The 17,548-nt window shown below is 36.1% G+C and overlaps 1 protein-coding gene across 3 annotated transcripts in view; it reads right to left on the reverse strand.

Moving 5' to 3' along the window:
- LOC148953154 (lysoplasmalogenase TMEM86A-like) overlaps window positions 1-8,009 on the reverse strand; it is a 33,059-nt gene extending 25,050 nt beyond the window's left edge. The window contains exon 1 of one of the 3 annotated variants that reach the window (XM_089087554.1): window positions 7,966-8,009. The gene's annotated coding sequence lies outside the window, so the exon portion shown is untranslated. Of the gene's footprint in view, window positions 1-7,885 lie in introns of all 3 variants that reach the window. The other 2 variants (XM_089087552.1, XM_089087553.1) reach the window with 2 other exon arrangements.
- Window positions 8,010-17,548: the final 9,539 nt, after the last annotated feature.

The raw sequence follows: 17,548 nt of genomic DNA on the forward strand, positions 1-17,548 counted from the left end.
GGAAATTATGTCTTTGAGGATGACGACCACCCTGCAGCCCTCAGGGCAAGGGTTGTAAGTTATGCCCTGGGGGTATATAAGGTTTTTACAGAAAGTGTTGTTGTAGAAACTTCAAAAAGGGCTCATTTGATTGGAAATTGAAAGGACTAGTACCCTTTTTAATAGTTAAAAGTGATTGGAGGGGAACTAACCCCAAGCTCACGCTCACCACGCTTTCACGATGAAAGGGAAGGGATTGTGCTCTTTTTAATAGTCGAAAGTGATTGGAGGGCAACTAGCCCCCCCCCCCTCACGCTGACCATTTCCCCAAACACATCCAATCGAAATTTTGAGATAGCCATTTTGTTGAACGTAGTTGAATGGTCAGGAAATTATGTCTTTTAGGATGGCATTCCCCCCATAGCCCTTAGGGCAAGGGTTGGAAGTTTTGCCCTGGGTGCATATAAGGTTTCTATAGAAAGCACTGTCATAGAAACTTCAGAAAGGGCTCATTCAGTTGGAAATTGAAAAGGCCAGTGCCCATTTTAATAGTCGAAAGTGATTGGAGGGCAACTAACCCCCTCTCTCATGGCCCTTTAGAAATTGAAAGGGATAAGGCTCTTTTTAATAGTCGGAAGTGTTTGGAGGGCAACTGACCCCCTTCTCACGCCCGCCATTTCCCCAAACACATCCAATAAAAATTTTGAGATAGCAATTTTTTTCAACGTAGTTTAAAGTTCTGGAAATTAGGTTTTTGTGGATGAAACCCCCCCCCCCCCCACAAATCTCTGGTTAAAGGTTGTAAGTTATGCCCTGGGGGCATACAAGGCTTTTATAGATTAATTAAAAAACTTTTTCCACAAAATAATTTTTTTAAAGAAAAGTAAAGAACTCCATTAAACCAAAAATGAGTAAAAATAAAATCAAATAATCTACCAAATATGAACCTACCACAATTCAGCATCGATAAATAAATGAAACCCAAAACGAACAGAATTTACAATAAATAACCGAGTCAAACTCAAAACGAGCAGAAATTAACATGAGTAGGGATCAAAACCCCAATGCCTTCAAAAGGCCAGAACATAATTTGCACTTTAATGGAAAAAAATATAAAAGTTTTACTTTTATAACTTTAATAAATCAAATAATATTCATATTTTGATTAAAAAATATCAGTATATGTATATTAAAATGACAATGCACATTCATTTGCTCTCCAATCACTTTCAACTATTAAAAAAGGCAGTAGCCCTTTCAGTTTCCAATCGAATGAGCCCTTTTGAAGCGTCTACCACAACTCTTTCTATACAAACCTTATATGCTCCCAGGGTATAACTCACAACCCTTGCCCGGAGGGCTGGGGGGGGGGGTGTCATCCTTAAAGACCTAATTTCCAAAACTTTCAACTACGTTGAACAAAATCGCTATCTCAAAATTTTGATTGGATGTGTTTGGGGAAATGGCGGGCGTGAGAAGGGGGTCAGTTGCCCTCCAAACACTTCCGACTATTAAAAAGAGCCCTAGCCCTTTCAATTTCCAAAGAGCCATGAGAAAGGGGGTTAGTTGCCCTCCAATCACTTTCGACTATTAAAATGGGCACTGGCCTTTTCAATTTCCAACTGACTGAGCCCTTTCTGAAGTTGCTACGACAGCGCTTTCTATAGAAACCTTATATGCACCCAGGGCAAAACTGACAACCCTTGTCCTGAGGGCTAGGGGTCTTGGTTATCCTCAAAGACATAATTTCCGGACCAATCAACAACGTTGAACAAAATGGCTATCTCAAAATTTCGATTGGATGTGTTTGGGGAAATGGTCAGCGTGCGGGGGGGGGGGGTACTTGCCCTCCAATCACTTTTGACTATTAAAAAGAGCACAATCCCTTCTAATTTCCAATCGAATCAGCCCTTTTTGAAGTTTCTACAACATTGCTATCTATAAAAACCTTATATGCCCCCATATCATAACTTACAACCCTTGCCCTGAGGGCTCTGAGGAGGCTATCATCCTCAAATACCTAATTTCTAAACCTTTTAACAACGTTGAATAGAATGGCTATCTAAAAATTTTGATTGGACGTGTTTGGGGAAAAGGTCGGCGTGAGAGGGAGGTTAGTTGCACTCCAATAACTTTCAACTATTAAAATGGGCACTAGCACTTGAATTTCCAATTGAATAAGTCATTTTTCAAGCTTCTATGACAAAGCTTTCAATAAAAACCTTTTATGCCCCCAGAGCATAACTTCTAACCCTTAGGCATACCCTGAGGGCTTTGGTGGGAGTGTCATCCTCAAAAATATAATTTCCGGAACTTTCAACTATTTTGGACAAAATGGCTATCTCAAAATTTTGACTGGATGTGTTTGGGGAAGTGGTGGGCGTGGAAAGGGTGTTTGTTGCCCTCCAATCACTTTAGACTATTAAAAAGAACACTAGCCAATTCAATTTCCAATCAAATGAGCCCTTTTTGAAGTTTTTATGACAAAATTTTCTATAAAAACCTTATATGCCCCCAGGGCATAGCTTATAACCCTTACCCTGAAGGCTTTAGGGGGGGGGGGGGTTGTCATTCTCAAACACCTAGTTTCCAAAACTTTCAAGAACGTGAACAAAATGGCTATCTCAAAATTTTGACTGGATGTGTTTGGGGAAAGTGTGGGCATGACAGGGGGTTAGTTGTCCTCCAATTACTTTTGACTATTAAAAAAGGCACTAGCCCTTTGAATTTCCAACCAAATGAGCCTTTTTTGAAGTTTCTACAATAATACTTTCTACAAAAATTGTATATGCCCCCAGGGCGTAACTTACAACCCTTGCCCGGAGGGCTGTGGGGGAGTGTCTTCCTCAAAACATAATTTTAATCTGGAAATCAACTACGTTGAACAAAATACTTATCTCAAAATTTTGATTGGATGTGTTTGTGGAAATGGTGGGCGTGGAGGGGGTGTTAGTTGCCTTTTAATCACTTTCAACCATTAAAAAGGGCACTAGCACTTGTAATTCCCAATCGCATGAGCCTTTTTTGAAGTTTCTATAACAAAGCTTTCTATAAAAACCTTATAAGCCCCCAGGGCATAGCTTACAACCATTGCCCTGGGGGCTGTGGGGGAATCAAGTATGCTGAACAAAATGGTTATCTCAAAATTTTGATCGGAAGTGTTTAGGGAAATGGTGGGCGTGGAAGGGGTGTTAGTTGCCTGACAACTATTCACTTTCAACTAGTAAAAAGGGCACTAGCCATACCTTTTTCCAATAGAATGAGCCCTTTTCAAAGTTTCTACAACAAATCCTTCGATACAAAGTGCCCTAGTATAGAAAATAATAATTCAATACAAAGTCCCCCCAAAATGTTTGGGGGAATGGTGGGCATGACAGGGGGGTTAGTTGCTTTCCAATTACTTTCAAATATTGAAAAGGGCCCTAGCCCTTTGAATTTCCAATCAAATGAGCCCTTTTTCAAGTTTTTATGACAACACTATATAAAAACCTTATATGCCCCCAGGGCATACCTAACAACCCTTCCCCTAAAGACTGTGGAGGGGGGGGGGAGTATCCAGCTCAAAGATATATTTTCAGGACCTTTTAACTGTGTTGAACAAAATGGTTATCTCAAAATTTTTACTGGAAGTGTTTGGGGAAGTGGTGGGCATGGAAGGGGTGTTAGTTGCCCTCCAATCACTTTTGACTATAAAAAAAACACTAGCCATTTCAATCTCCAATCAAATGAGCCCTTTTTGAAGTTTCTATGAAAAAATTTTCTATAAAAACCTTATATGCCCCCAAGGCGTAACTTATAACCCTTACCATGAAGGCTTTAGGGGGGTTGTCATCCTCAAAGACCTAGTTTCCAGAACTTTCAACTATGTGAACAAAATGGCTATCTCAAAATTTTGATTGGATGTGTTTGGGGAAAAGGTGGGCGTCAGAGGGGGGTTAGTTGTCCTCCAATAACTTTCAACTATTAAAAAGAACACTAGCCATTTCAATTTCCAATCAAATGAGCCCTTTTTGAAGTTTGACAACATTTTCATTAAAAACCATATATGCCCCCAGGGCATAACTTACAACCCTCGCCCTGAGGGCTTTAGGGGGGTTTTCATCCTCAAAGACCTAGTTTCCAGAACTTTCAACTATGTGAACAAAATGGTTATCTCAAAATTTTGATTGGAAGTGTTTAGGGAAATGGTGGGCGTGGAAGGGGTGTTAGTTGCCTGACAATCACTTTCAACTATTAAAAAGGGCCCTAGCCATACCTTTTTCCAATAGAATGAGCCCTTTTCAAAGTTTCTACAACAAATCCTTTGATACAAAGTACCCTGGTATAGAAAAAAATAATTCAATACAAAGTCCCCCCAAAATTTTTGGGGGAATGGTGGGCGTGACAGGGGGACTAGTTGCTTTCCAATTACTTTCAAATATTAAAAAGGGCCCTAGCCCTTTGAATTTCCAATCAAATGAGCCCTTTTTCAAGTTTTTATGACAACACTATATAAAAACCTTATATGCCCCCAGGGCATAACTAAAAACCCTTCCCCTAAAGACTGTGGGGGGAGTATCCAGCTCAAAGATATATTTTCAGGACCTTTTAACTGCGTTGAACAAAATGGCTATCTCAAAATTTTGACTGGATGTGTTTGGGGAAGTGGTGGGCATGGAAGGGGTGTTAGTTGCCCTCCAATCACTTTTGACTATAAAAAAAACACTAGCCATTTCAATCTCCAATCAAATGAGCCCTTTTTGAAGTTTCTATGACAACATTTTCTATAAAAACCTTATATGCCCCCAGGGCATAACTTATAACCCTTACCATGATGGCTTTAGGGGGTTTGTCATCCTCAAAGACCTAGTTTCCAGAACTTTCAACTATGTGAACAAAATGGCTATCTCAAAATTTTGATTGGATGTGTTTGGGGAAAAGGTGGGCATGACAGGGGGTTAGTTGTCCTCCAATTACTTTTGACTATTAAAAAAGGCACTAGCCCTTTGAATTTCCAACCAAATGAGCCTTTTTTGAAGTTTCTACAATAATACTTTCTACAAAAATTGTATATGCCCCCAGGGTGTAACTGACAACCCTTGCCCGGAGGGCTGTGGGGGAGTGTTTTCCTCAAAACACAATTTCGATCTGGAAATCAACTATGCTGAACAAAATGGTTTTCTCAAAATTTTGATTGGATGTGTTTGGGGAAATGGTGGGCATGGAAGGGGTGTTAGTTGCCTTCCAATCACTTTCGACTATTAAAAAGGGCACTAGCCATTCTAATTTCCAATCAAATGAGCCCTTTTTGTAGTTTCTACAACAACTCCTTTGGTATGAAGTGCCCTAGTATGGAAAAAAAATAATTCAATACAAAGCCCCCCAAAATGTTTGGGGGAATGGTGGGCGTGAAAGGGCTGTTAGTAGCCTTCCAATTACTTTCAAATATTAAAAAGGGCACTGGTCCTTTGAATGTCCATTAGAATGAGCCCTTTTTTAAATTTTTACAACAACACTTTCTACAAAAACCTTAAATACCCCCAGGGCATAACTTACAACCCTTGCCCTGAAGACTGTAGGGGGAGTGTCCAGCTCAAAGATATAATTTCCCGCACTTTCAACTGTGTTGAACAAAATGGTTATCTCAAAATTTTGACTAGATGTGTTTGGGGAAATGGTGGGCGTGGAAGGGGTATTAGTCTCTCTAATCACTTTTGACTATTAAAAAGGACACTACCCATTTCAATTTCCAGTTGAATGAGCCCTTTTTGAAGTTTCTACAACAACATTTTCTAAAAAAAACCTTATACGCCCCCACAGCAAAACTTACAACCCTTGCCCTGAGGGCTTTAGGAGGGTTGTCATCCTCAAAGACCTGGTTTCCAGAACTTTCAACTACGTGAAAAAAATGGCTATCTCAAAATTTTGATCAGATGTGTTTGGGGAAAAGGTGGGCGTGAGGGGGGGGTAGTTTCCCTCTAATCACTTTCAACTATTATTTTCAACCAAACTTCCAAATTCTAACCAAATGAGCCTTTTTTGAAGTTTCTATGACAATGCTTTTTATAAAAATCTAAAATCTGATACAATCCTTGCCCTGAGGGCTGTGGACAAGTGTCATCCTCAAAGATATAAATTCCAGAACTTTCAACTGGCTTGAACAAAATGGCTATCTCAAAATTTTGATTGGATGTGTTTGGGGAAATGGTGGGCTTGGAAGGGGTGTTAGCTGGCTTCCAATCACTTTTGACTATTAAAAAGGACACTAGTCCTTTCTATTATTTTTACTATATTTGCTATCATTTTTAACTATGAAACTGTATCTTTGTTGTTCATTTTCATTTTTGACACTTTTTAATCCTTGTTTTTGTTTATCTTCTAACCACCAGTGTCTTTGCTGTTCATTTTCATTTTTGACACATTTTTAGATTTTGATTACTTCAGATACTTTACCAATGGCCTATTCTTTAGCTGCCTGTATTGATGTTGTTGCAACTGATGGTCCAGGTTGTTGATTTTCACATCTTATCATGTTTGATAGTTTAGGTGTTGGTTCCACAGAACCATCATTTATAGTAACTGCAACTGCAAATTTTGTTTTTTGGGTGCTCCTTTAGACATTGTGTTAGATAAATAACTGACTATATTTGGAAACTCAGGTATATTATATAAGAGGAATGACATCATATGGTGTTGTGACATACATGATATCATTGTAATTTTGTGTTTGCACAATGTCATTGTAGTTTTTGATGTCATGATGTACATTATGTCATTGTATTTTTTTTTCATGTATAATGTCATTGTAATTTCTACTGCATACTTAATTTGCAAAAACCAAAACTAAGGCCCTTAACAAATTTTCTCAGACTTCTGACCTACCATATCTAGATCATTTTTTATGCAATAATATCCCAGGATACCAATTTCCCCCCAAAAAATATGGAGCCATTTTCAAGAGCACACACACACACACACACACACATATATATATATATATATATATATATATATATATATATATATATATATATATATATATATATATATATATATATATATATATATATATATATATATATATATATATATATATATATATATATATATATATATATATATATATATATATATATATATATATATATATATATATATATATATATATATATATATATATATATATATATATATATATATATATATATATATATATATATATATATATATATATATATATATATATATATATATATATATATATATATATATATATATATATATATATATATATATATATATATATATATATATATATATATATATATATATATATTATACAATTATTGCTCACTTATAAAGATAGTAAATATATAGTTTAATCAGTTTTTTAATTTTACACTATAGTCTAACCTTTTTGGGCCACATTAAGGGCTAAAAATAGAATTTGTCCTAGAAGCAATTATTGGATTCGGAGGGGAAATAAAAAAAGGGCATCAAGTGACATGTTCACTTTCTCACTAGCTAAGTTATGTGGATATTAAAAAAATTACTGTTTCCTTCTGAGGATGAGTGATTGCATTAAAATCTGAATGAGAATCATCAAAAACATCAATTAAGGGGGAAATATATGGAGAGTATGTAATTTGGCTTTGTGTTTGCAAATTGTACTTGTATATAAGGGTGGGGGGGGGGGGGGGCAAAGTAAAGCACTTTTAGAAATAACAAAGGTTAGGCAAAGTAAGCATTTTAGATTTTATAAGAAATTTTCAGAATTTTTGTTTTTTAATTAGTTGGATAGCAGATTTAGAATTTGTGAGAATTAACACTTTTTTTAAGCTGTTCTGAGGTTGACCATAACTTCCAGTGCTTTTTGAATGGCAAATAGCTCTGCTGACAAAATTAAAGTATTGGATAGGAGACTTACTGATATATTCAAGAAAACGTAAAGTATGCAAACCCCCGCTCCATCATTTGATTCCTTAACTAAGCCTTAAATAACCTTACAATGTTTTACTAATTCAGAAGTTTCCGACCGAGGGGGCCAATCCAGTGTTATAAGATGTGTAGTTTAAAGTTTCGCTACGTTAAAAGCGAAAATTCACCGAAACTGACATTTTTGGTGCAAAAATATGTCTAATGAATGATTTTCAATAAAAAAAATTGGCATATTACGTCAATTTCAAAATATTAACATGCAGCCGCCTACAAGAAACGTCCAAATCGTACAAATATGCCCGTCATGCGATGCTCGATAGCTCAAAGTTTGCACTATATATTCGGGCCAGATTACCCTTTCCAATCAAAACGTGTCTTCTTGTCTCTTGTGCCAGATAAAACTAAAGAATTGCCAGCTTCAAGATGCTTTTAGCAATTGAAATAGACAGAAATTTTTCAACCACAAGCGTATCTGCTTAAATTTTCGGGATCAATGTAGTTTTAAATGCTTGTTGAGGGTATCTTGGGCTTATCAGACAGTTTGTAATAACAAACTGTAGGTAAGAAGCAGCAAGGGCTTATACTAACCATGAATCTAAAAAGGGGCTTTTATAACAGTTAACAGATCAAAAATAAAAAGGTTTTTCATTCCGTTTTTAAATATTCAAAATTAAGTAATTGTAAACAATATTAATAATGACGATAATTTATTGTTAGGGTACCTCCATAGGAGGTACTGACCAAAGAGGGACCTTGTTCCTTGGGGTTCAAAATAGAAACAGGGGCACCGTCAACCGGGGTCATAAGTGCAGGTGGAGGAGGAAGAAGGCCCCTCGAATGTTTACTCAATAGGGCCCACTAGTGTCTCCACAAGTCCCATAGTTACAAACCGTCTCACAGTAATAGGTTAAATTGCATGATGATGCAGAACACCAACGCGGGAAGATCGTCTATAGAAGAACCACTGGGGCAGAGCGTAAGATCCAGATATTTGAATCTTATTTGAGGAATTTTGTTTTGAGGAAATTAGAGCCTAGTAAACGAAACAGCATTCGCACGGGATTCTGATCAATGGATGGTTCTTCTGGGCTTTGTATGTTTTGAAGGGCGTCTTCGGGCTGATTAACCTCTTCCTAGCTAACTTATCTACTATGGGCTGCCTCCCCATAGTAGCATAATATTTGTAGGCATGAATATATAATGAGTCGGAGAAAATAGGCTTGAGATTTTCTGTGCAGGATTTCGATTCTTGTTGATAGAAGAGAATCGCCAAGTGCTGAAAACCATGTTGTGACCAAGAAGGACCCAGGAATGAACAAAGCCTCCATTCATGGAAGCCCCAGGGCCTTCTTGCTGTCCGGTTCTAAGCCGGATTAAGCACTTCGATGTAGACTTGAGAAGATATGGGATCCCCGTCCTGCACCGATATCCGGGATCATTGCTTTTCCTGAGGCTAAAATAATTTCAATGATTTAAACAACATGAAAATTAGAACTTGGAATGTTACAACGTTGAAAAATGACCATTGTATCAGCATTTTGACCGACGAATTCAGACGATTCGAACTGGACTTATTAAGAGTTTTAGACACTCATATCTCAGGGGTAGGAAGCATGAAATTTGGTGATATAGAATTTGTTTACTCAGGCAGGAAGGATGGGGTACATAGACAAAAAGTACGGCTCATAATGAATAAGGAAGCTGCCAAGTCTTGTTTAGGCTGGGAAGGTATGAATAATAGAATACTAATTGCTACTAGAGTACTAAGTTTAGGGTATCAGTTATAGTAGTATATGCCCCTATAGAGCCGAGTAACGGAGATACTAGTGACCAAGATGAATTTTACTTACAGCTACGAGAGCAAATATACAGGGTCCCAGGCAGAAATACGATGTTTAATTAGGAGATTTTAACGCCCAGGAAGGTAGAAATAGGGATAGATGTTATCCTAGCCTAGGTAAATTTGGTGTAGGAAAAGAAAAAACTAATGGATAAAGACTTTTGCATTTTGTAGGTTTAACAATCTAGTTATAACCAACACAGTGTTTGGTAATAAAATGGCTCATAAGTTAGCATGGTAGTTCACGTGATGGTAAGACAGCAAACCTTATTGATTATGTTATAGTAAACCGAAGACTGGCAGGATCAAAACAGGATATTAGGGTATATAGGAGGGCTGTTATTGATGTTAAAAGTAAAGATCACCATTTGGTAGTGTCAAGGGTTAGTTTAAAGCTGAAATTTCGAAAAGGTAACTACCTCCCGGGAAGTTATGATGTTGGTAAACTCCAGAATGAGAATTTGAGATAAACTTTCCAGGAACAGTTGAATACTAAACTTGAGAGTTTAAAATTTGATAATGTGGACTATGGTTGGAATAATTGTATAAAAATATTTTGTGAAGTTGCTGAAGGTGTCAATGGGAAGAAAACTAGAACTGCAGCTGAGAATATTAGTGAAAAAGCTTTTTGTTTAATAAAAAGGAGAAAGGACTTGTACAAGAATTATCTGAGTGGTAGATCATATGAAAACAAAAAGAATGTAAAGAAAGCATTAAAATATGAACTAAGGAGGTGTGAAGTGGAGGCCATGGATGAAATTGCTGAGGATCTGGAAGAATCAGCTAGATGGCATTATAAAAAATATTGTACTGGCATGTCAATAAATTGAGAGGGAGTAGTCAATCCGGACTTTGCCCAGTTAAAGATAGGAATGGGACCAAAATTCGCGATAAAGAAAGAATTAAAGAGAGAAGGGCAGAACATTTTGAGAATTTGCTAAATCAAGATAGAGTTGTAGGTAGGGATATAGAGAAAAATGAAAAAGTTTGTGATATCTTGGATGTGAAGGAAGATTTGTTTTGCGAGGCGGAATTAGTGACAGTTCTAAAATGATTAAAAATAATAAGGCTCCAGGCGTTGATAGGGTAGTAAATGAGTTTCTTAAATATGGTGGTTCCGAGGTTAGAAATAAGTTACTTAAGATTATGAGTATGATTTTTGAAAAAGGGGAAGTACCAAATGATTTTAGAAAAACCTTAATTAAGCCACTTTATAAGAAAGGTAATACGAACGAGTGTTGTAATTACCGAGGCATTAGTCTGGTCTCTGTAGGTAGCAAATTACTTAGTAATATGATACTTTTTACACTGAGAGATGCCGTAGACAAAGTTTTAAGAGAAGAACAGTGCGGTTTTAGGAAAGGTGGAGGATGCGTTTACCAAATTTTCACTCTTAGGTTAATAATTGAGAAGTGCCTGAGTTGTCAAACACCTTTGATCCTTAGTTGTATAGATCATGAGCAAGCGTTCGATTCTGTTGATAGAAGAGCTTTAGCAAAGGTTTTATCCTTATATGGTATACCAGATAAAGACATTAAGGTGATTAGTTCTATGTACGAGAATAACACTGCTGCGGTTAAGTTTGGAAATTAGGTTAGCAGCTGGTTTTGTATTAAGTCAGGAGTTAAGCAGTGTCGTGTTCTATCTCCCTTTATATGGATTATTTTGATGGATTTTGTAAGGAGCACAGAAAAGGCAATGGGATACCATGGAATCAAATGGGGAGGAAAAAGTTTCCTGGACTTAGATTATGCTGATGATTTAAGGGTCCTAAAGGAAAGTGTGAGCAAAATGAATGAACTTCTAGAGGTTTCGCGAGTTCAGGGTGCTAGAATAGGTTTGAAAATTAATGTTAAGAAGACTAAGTCACTAAGGCTAGGAATAAGTGAAGATGAAAAGGTGACGTTGGGTAATGAAAAGATTGACCAAGTTGGCAGCTTCACTTACCTGGGTAGTATTATTAGTGAAGGTGGTGGGAGCAGTGAAGATGTTAAAAGTAGAGTAGCCAAGGCTCGGGGTGTTTTATCGCAATTAAAAAAATTTTGGAAGAATAGAAGATAAGTCTGCAAGCCAAGATTAGAATATTAGAAGCTAAAGTGATGACAGTAGTCAAATATGGCTCTGAAGCATGGACGCTTCGAAAAGCGGGATGAAGATTTGCTACATGTTTTCCAGAGAAATTGCATAAGGATTGTTTTGGGTATCCGACTGACTGACCGTACTTCAAACAATAGGCTTTACGAAAAATTTGGTTCAATACCGCTCTCTAGAGCTATAATGAAAGAAAGGTTGAGATGGCTTGGGCAGGTTGTGTGGATGAAGGATGACAGATAACCGAAGATTGTTCTTTTCGACCAACCGTCTAGGGTTAAACGGAAAGCAGGTCACCCTTGTCTGGGGTGGGAGGACGTCATAAAGAAAGATTTAAAGGAAATGGGATCTTCGTGGGAGGGTGTATAAAGGGAGGCCTGGAATAGATTGGGATGGAGGAGGAGTGTATGTAGCTGTGTTGGCCTCAGGCTCTTTGGTGCTGCGGTGAGTTTTTAGTAGTAGTAGTTGTTTGTGCATTACAGAAACACACTAAGAGAAGTAGGAAAAAAAAGCGAAAGGGATCTTGACAGAAAATCTGCAAAATCATTGACAACATAATTTTTAAGTACTCATTTACTAAGGGTTAAGTGCAATGCTATGGTTAAATGACATTATTGGATTCGGTTCGTTAACATGACTTGAACTAACACTTGGACAGAGGTTAATCATAATGGGTGAATTGAACTTTACTCTATGTGATTTTTAATAAATTATCATAAATAGAGCACAAACCAAATTCACCCGTGTTTCTATTTAAAGCCATATTCTTGAATAAAATTTTCTTAATTTCAAGAGTTTCATGAAAATTTTGCTTTAAACCCCGGTCCCTAGAAATCCGGAATACTATCTATCCGCGTTTGCGTCAACGCTTGGTGAAAACACAATATTTTTAACTGAGATTTTGTCTTTCTGTTCTTGCATCTGTATGAATGAAGCATTGCATTCACTACTGCGGCTTATACTGCCATTGCTAGCTTCTTGCACTTTATAGTCATCAATTATTCAACTATGATTCTACTATTAAAACTTTCCATGTCCAAACTTGACTCAAATGCTTCATTAATTATCAGAATCCTTACTCAAGACTGAATTAGCCCATCTTACCGACCTAAATGAGCACGTAAGTTCTATATCCCAAGGCTCTTTGTTTTCTAACCAAATAAGAGGAGTTTCTCAAACCACTAACAAATCAACCACATGTTCAATTACGAGACCTTGAAAAGTGTTAATAAGAGATATTAAAGTATTTTCTTTTTGTCAGAAATAGTTATTTGCTTTAACACCTGTATAATAACCAAGAAGCGTATTTAACGATCAAAATTTTTATTGCCATAGCTTTGAAACCTCAAAAATATTTCTTTTAGAAATAACTGTTTTTTTCATAAGCAGCAAAAGAAACAAGTTACATTTTCAAGATATAATTTTTTTAAGAAATTGATTTTTATGTTTGAGCCGCGCTCGACAGAGCCCAATAGTTACTTTTATTAAATATATTATTGAGATTATTTGTAATTAATTGAAACAAGCTCTGTTAAAAGTGGGGTGGGGCAAATTAACTTACATGTCATCTTCACAAACCCCACGTTCAATGAATTTATTGAAATGGATTTTTGGGATTTTTGGCATACGACAAGCAATTGCAATTAAATTGCTTTCAATACCGCTTATTAGAATCTACTGCATTGTTTGCTTACATGTCAAAGCTTGCTAGGCTGCATTTTATTCTGTTTTAGATAGACAATTCTTGGTGTATCCTGTAACTGTCAGGATAAATTACAAATCTTCTTTGCAAAAGATAATCTGGCAGTGCGTGTAGTAAAGGGCAATCAGCCTTTAACTTGTAACTTTTTTAGAGAATGGTGGAAGAAAAATGTATTTTTCAAAATAAAGTGGAAAATTTGTTTTAATTCAGTATATTTCACTGAAGTTATCAACTACTAATAAAGGAAATAAAAACTTTTAACTTACGGCTGATTGATTCCTCTCATTTGTTTCTAGGACCATTTTTTTTTTTAAATAGGATCCCCCATGAAAAAAAAAATATACACGCAAAAACTCCTCTTCATACAGCAAAAATGACAGAGCATTACGAAAAAAAGGCATTAGAGCTATACTTTCTATACCAAACAGGGTTGCCACTCGGCCGGTTTTTTTGGTGCCACTTTGGGTGGCCAAATAGTGTCAATTTTGTGTAAAAAGTGTCATTTTCCAAAAATTTGCCGCTCGCGTCGCTTCGCGTCGCTCGCGCGCATATCACCAAGCTTTTTAAATTGAAAATGTTGACCAATCCGCTTGGGATCATCCCCGCGTGGTTTCCCACATCTTTAACTTCTCCAACATGAAATGTCGGATCTAATGCCATCTATCAATTATAAAAAAGAAATTTTGATTTTACTTAGTCAGTGCTGATTTCCGGCTTTGCGCAGTACTTCCACTCTTGTCAACTTTCCCTCCTCCCTCCTAAAAACCAGCTAAAACACAGATTGGGCATACTGCATAAAATGGCAACTCGTCCCACAGAGTACTTTCTTCTCTTTGTTTTCAAAAACTAGTGAAAAACTATAAGACAGCTGTATAATGTAATCTATGTATAACAACCTGAATATGATAAGTTTCACGAGAACTCTCGCCACTCCCAGTAAATTTTTCTTTGCGATGTCTCCAGGGACTAGGGCATAGGAACAGTCAACTAGCATTTTAAGTATCAATATGAAAGCACCTTTATAATAAAAAAACGAGCATTTAATGTATCAGCGTGAAAGCACATTTACAATCAAATATTAGTGGGATTATAATAACTAAAATGAGGAAGTGCGTCCAAATTCAAAAATTTAAGCAAGAAAACACAAGTGAAATTAGATTGTGATTTTGCTAATGATTGCATAGGATTGAAGATAATGGAAGTTTTTGTATCAATTTTGTTTTTAGTATGATGGTTATGCATGAATATTCATTTGTCCATTGCCAAGAGTTCAAAGAAAAATATGAACGGAAATGTTAGAGCGCATTTTTGCGTCACTGGCCCAGTCACTGAAGAGGTCACTAGATATTCTTGTGGGACACCAATGAGCTCAGTGGATGTTTTGCGTTGCTCAGTCGTTGTGTGATGTCACCAGTGAGCTTTTCAGTCAATGGGATTCAAGAGCTCCAGTCACGGACATCGATGAAAAGACGCGTAAAGTTAACTAGTTACTGGCCCAGTGACTGGTTAAAAAATGGTAACAGCTATTAACATAGTGCCGCAAAAATACACTCTTAGCTTTTCTTGCTGTTTTCTTCTTTGAATTGTAGTCAACCCTCAACTAATAAAAAATAAAAATTGAATTCGGACCCACTCAGGAATTGCAAACCGCTTGACTGACTTATCGTCTATGAGCCAACAAATTATTGCAACAACAGAAAATAATTGAACTAAACAACTGAAAACAACTGAAGGCTTCTCCCCCACATTGCAGTTAAATGTCTTTCTCTGTCCTCTCCATTCATGGGCGCCCATATGGGGAGGCAGGGGGGGGCTGGCGCCCCCCCCCCCTGGATGAATGAGGTTGCCTTATTTTTATATTTTTTGTTCTGAGATTTCTATTATATAGCATTAAGAATGCCAATTAGACGAGGTTTGCCCTCCCCTGGAATTCAGCTTATGGGCGCCCATGCCTCCATTGCCAAGTATTTCGTACCCGAAGATCACAGGATGATCTTCGCTTATCAGTGATAAAAATAAGAATATAAACAATTCTCACACACAGATAGACACAAACACATTTACGTTTTTCACCGCACAGTAAGATTCTTGCATCCAATAATTGCCGAGCGCGGAGTTAAGATAAGAATCTTAACTGACAGAAAAAGGATATCGATGCATATTTACATTGACAGTTTTCCTTCCGGTTTTTTGTCTGAAAAATTCTTTTTTTTTGTAAAATAGTGCTACTTAGCAAAAAAAGTGCCATTTTTGCTAAAAAGTGTCGTATTAGTGTCAGGTGTCCTAAGAAGTGTAATTTTTTTAAAAAAAGTGTCAAAAGTGACACTAAAGTGTCACCAGTGGCAAATCTGATACCAAAAAGCAATTCAATAAACACAAACAAATAGAGAAAAACTCATGCGTTTGCAACAACAGTGAAAAAGAAGAGCTATGACAACGTATAAATGCCAGGGGTGGATCCAGGATTTTGTTTAGCGAGGGGTGCCTAATAGGTTGCTCCGATAAACTTTCAATCAAAGAAATGCCAGCAATTTAATGGGAACCTCAACATTTATACGTCGTAGATAGGTAGTGGAATTAGTCGTAAATTTAATCTAAAATCTGGTGAGGGTTAAAGTTCTAATAAACCTGTTGAAATTAAAATGATGTAAGAATATTGACACAAAACATATTAAGTTATAAAAGCCACCCCGCCATAAAAAGAATAAAAAAACTGTTCACCATTTACAAAGAATATGAAATATAATATTTTCTGCATGATTTTTAGCCTTTGCTCTAGTGACCACTATAGCGAGTGAGTTAAGATTAGTATTGAAAAAAAATGGTCTTTAACCATCTTTTCGAGTCATACATTCTTTGTGACTATTTGTATTGGTTAAACCATTTAGCCTTTCGTCTAACTATATGGCATCGTTTAGTAATTATGATGGCAATGAAGACTTTGAAATGAGGATTAAGATACAACCATATATGCGTAAAAGATTAAACATTAAATATTAGTTGGTTTAGGGGTGTAACAAGAAACATAGAAGAAAGAGATAGGAATACATAGAAGAAATATAAAACGACGGTTTTATGTATATACGAAAAAACATTAACTGGTCACATTTCTGTTTTAAAATGGTATTCTAATAAACAGTGGCAACTTCGACGAAATCTCAAGAATTTACTAATCAAAACTTCACTTTTCATAAAAATAAAGTAAAAAAAACTTTCCGAAAAAGAAGTTTTTCAAAGAAAAGTAAAGGCCATGTTAAACTTAAGATCAGGACTTAAGGGACCAGAAACCGATCCCTTAAGTCCTGAAACCAGTCCCTGTATCTTAAACTTCAGATACAAATAGCTGTTAAAATTCAAACTTAAAACGACCAGAAATTATTATCAATGAATAAATGAAATCCAAAACGAACAGAAATTAAATAAACAACCATAGAAAAAAAAAAAACATACAACAAGTAATAATATAAATGAATAAATAAATCTTAAAGCGAGTAATGCTTAAATTGAATATACAAATCAAGCTTAAAATGAAACAAAATTTTACTATCGAAATATAAATGAAACCCAAAACGAACAGAAATTAAATAAAGAATCAATGCAAACAAACATACAATAGAAACTAATTTAAATGAATAAATAAATCTTAAAACGAGTGAAATTTAAATTGAATATACAAATCAAGCCTGAAACGAGGAAAAATCACTACAAACAAGAGTTGGGGAATCCCCTCCTTCTCTAACTGTAAAAGTCTAAAATCTACCACGTTATTGGCGCTTTACTGAACACGAATTATATTTTCTGAAAAATATTTTCTTTAGTACTCAGTATTTACAAATATTTTTTTTGGTACTTAATATTGAAAATAAACATTAAAACTAGAGTATAAGTTTGAACTGAGGAGCTTTCAGCAATTAATATCATTATACATCAAATATTAAGTTTAATTCATTAATTCTTTCTAAAATTGTTCAAGGCCCCTAAAATTGTCTCCCTTCCTTAAGTGTAAAATCCTGAAGTCT

The sequence above is a fragment of the Artemia sp. Qi Xiang Cuo genome, chromosome 4 (genome assembly GCF_049724085.1).
Source record: "Artemia sp. Qi Xiang Cuo chromosome 4, ASM4972408v1, whole genome shotgun sequence".
NCBI classification, from domain to species: Eukaryota; Metazoa; Arthropoda; class Branchiopoda; order Anostraca; family Artemiidae; genus Artemia; species Artemia sp. Qi Xiang Cuo.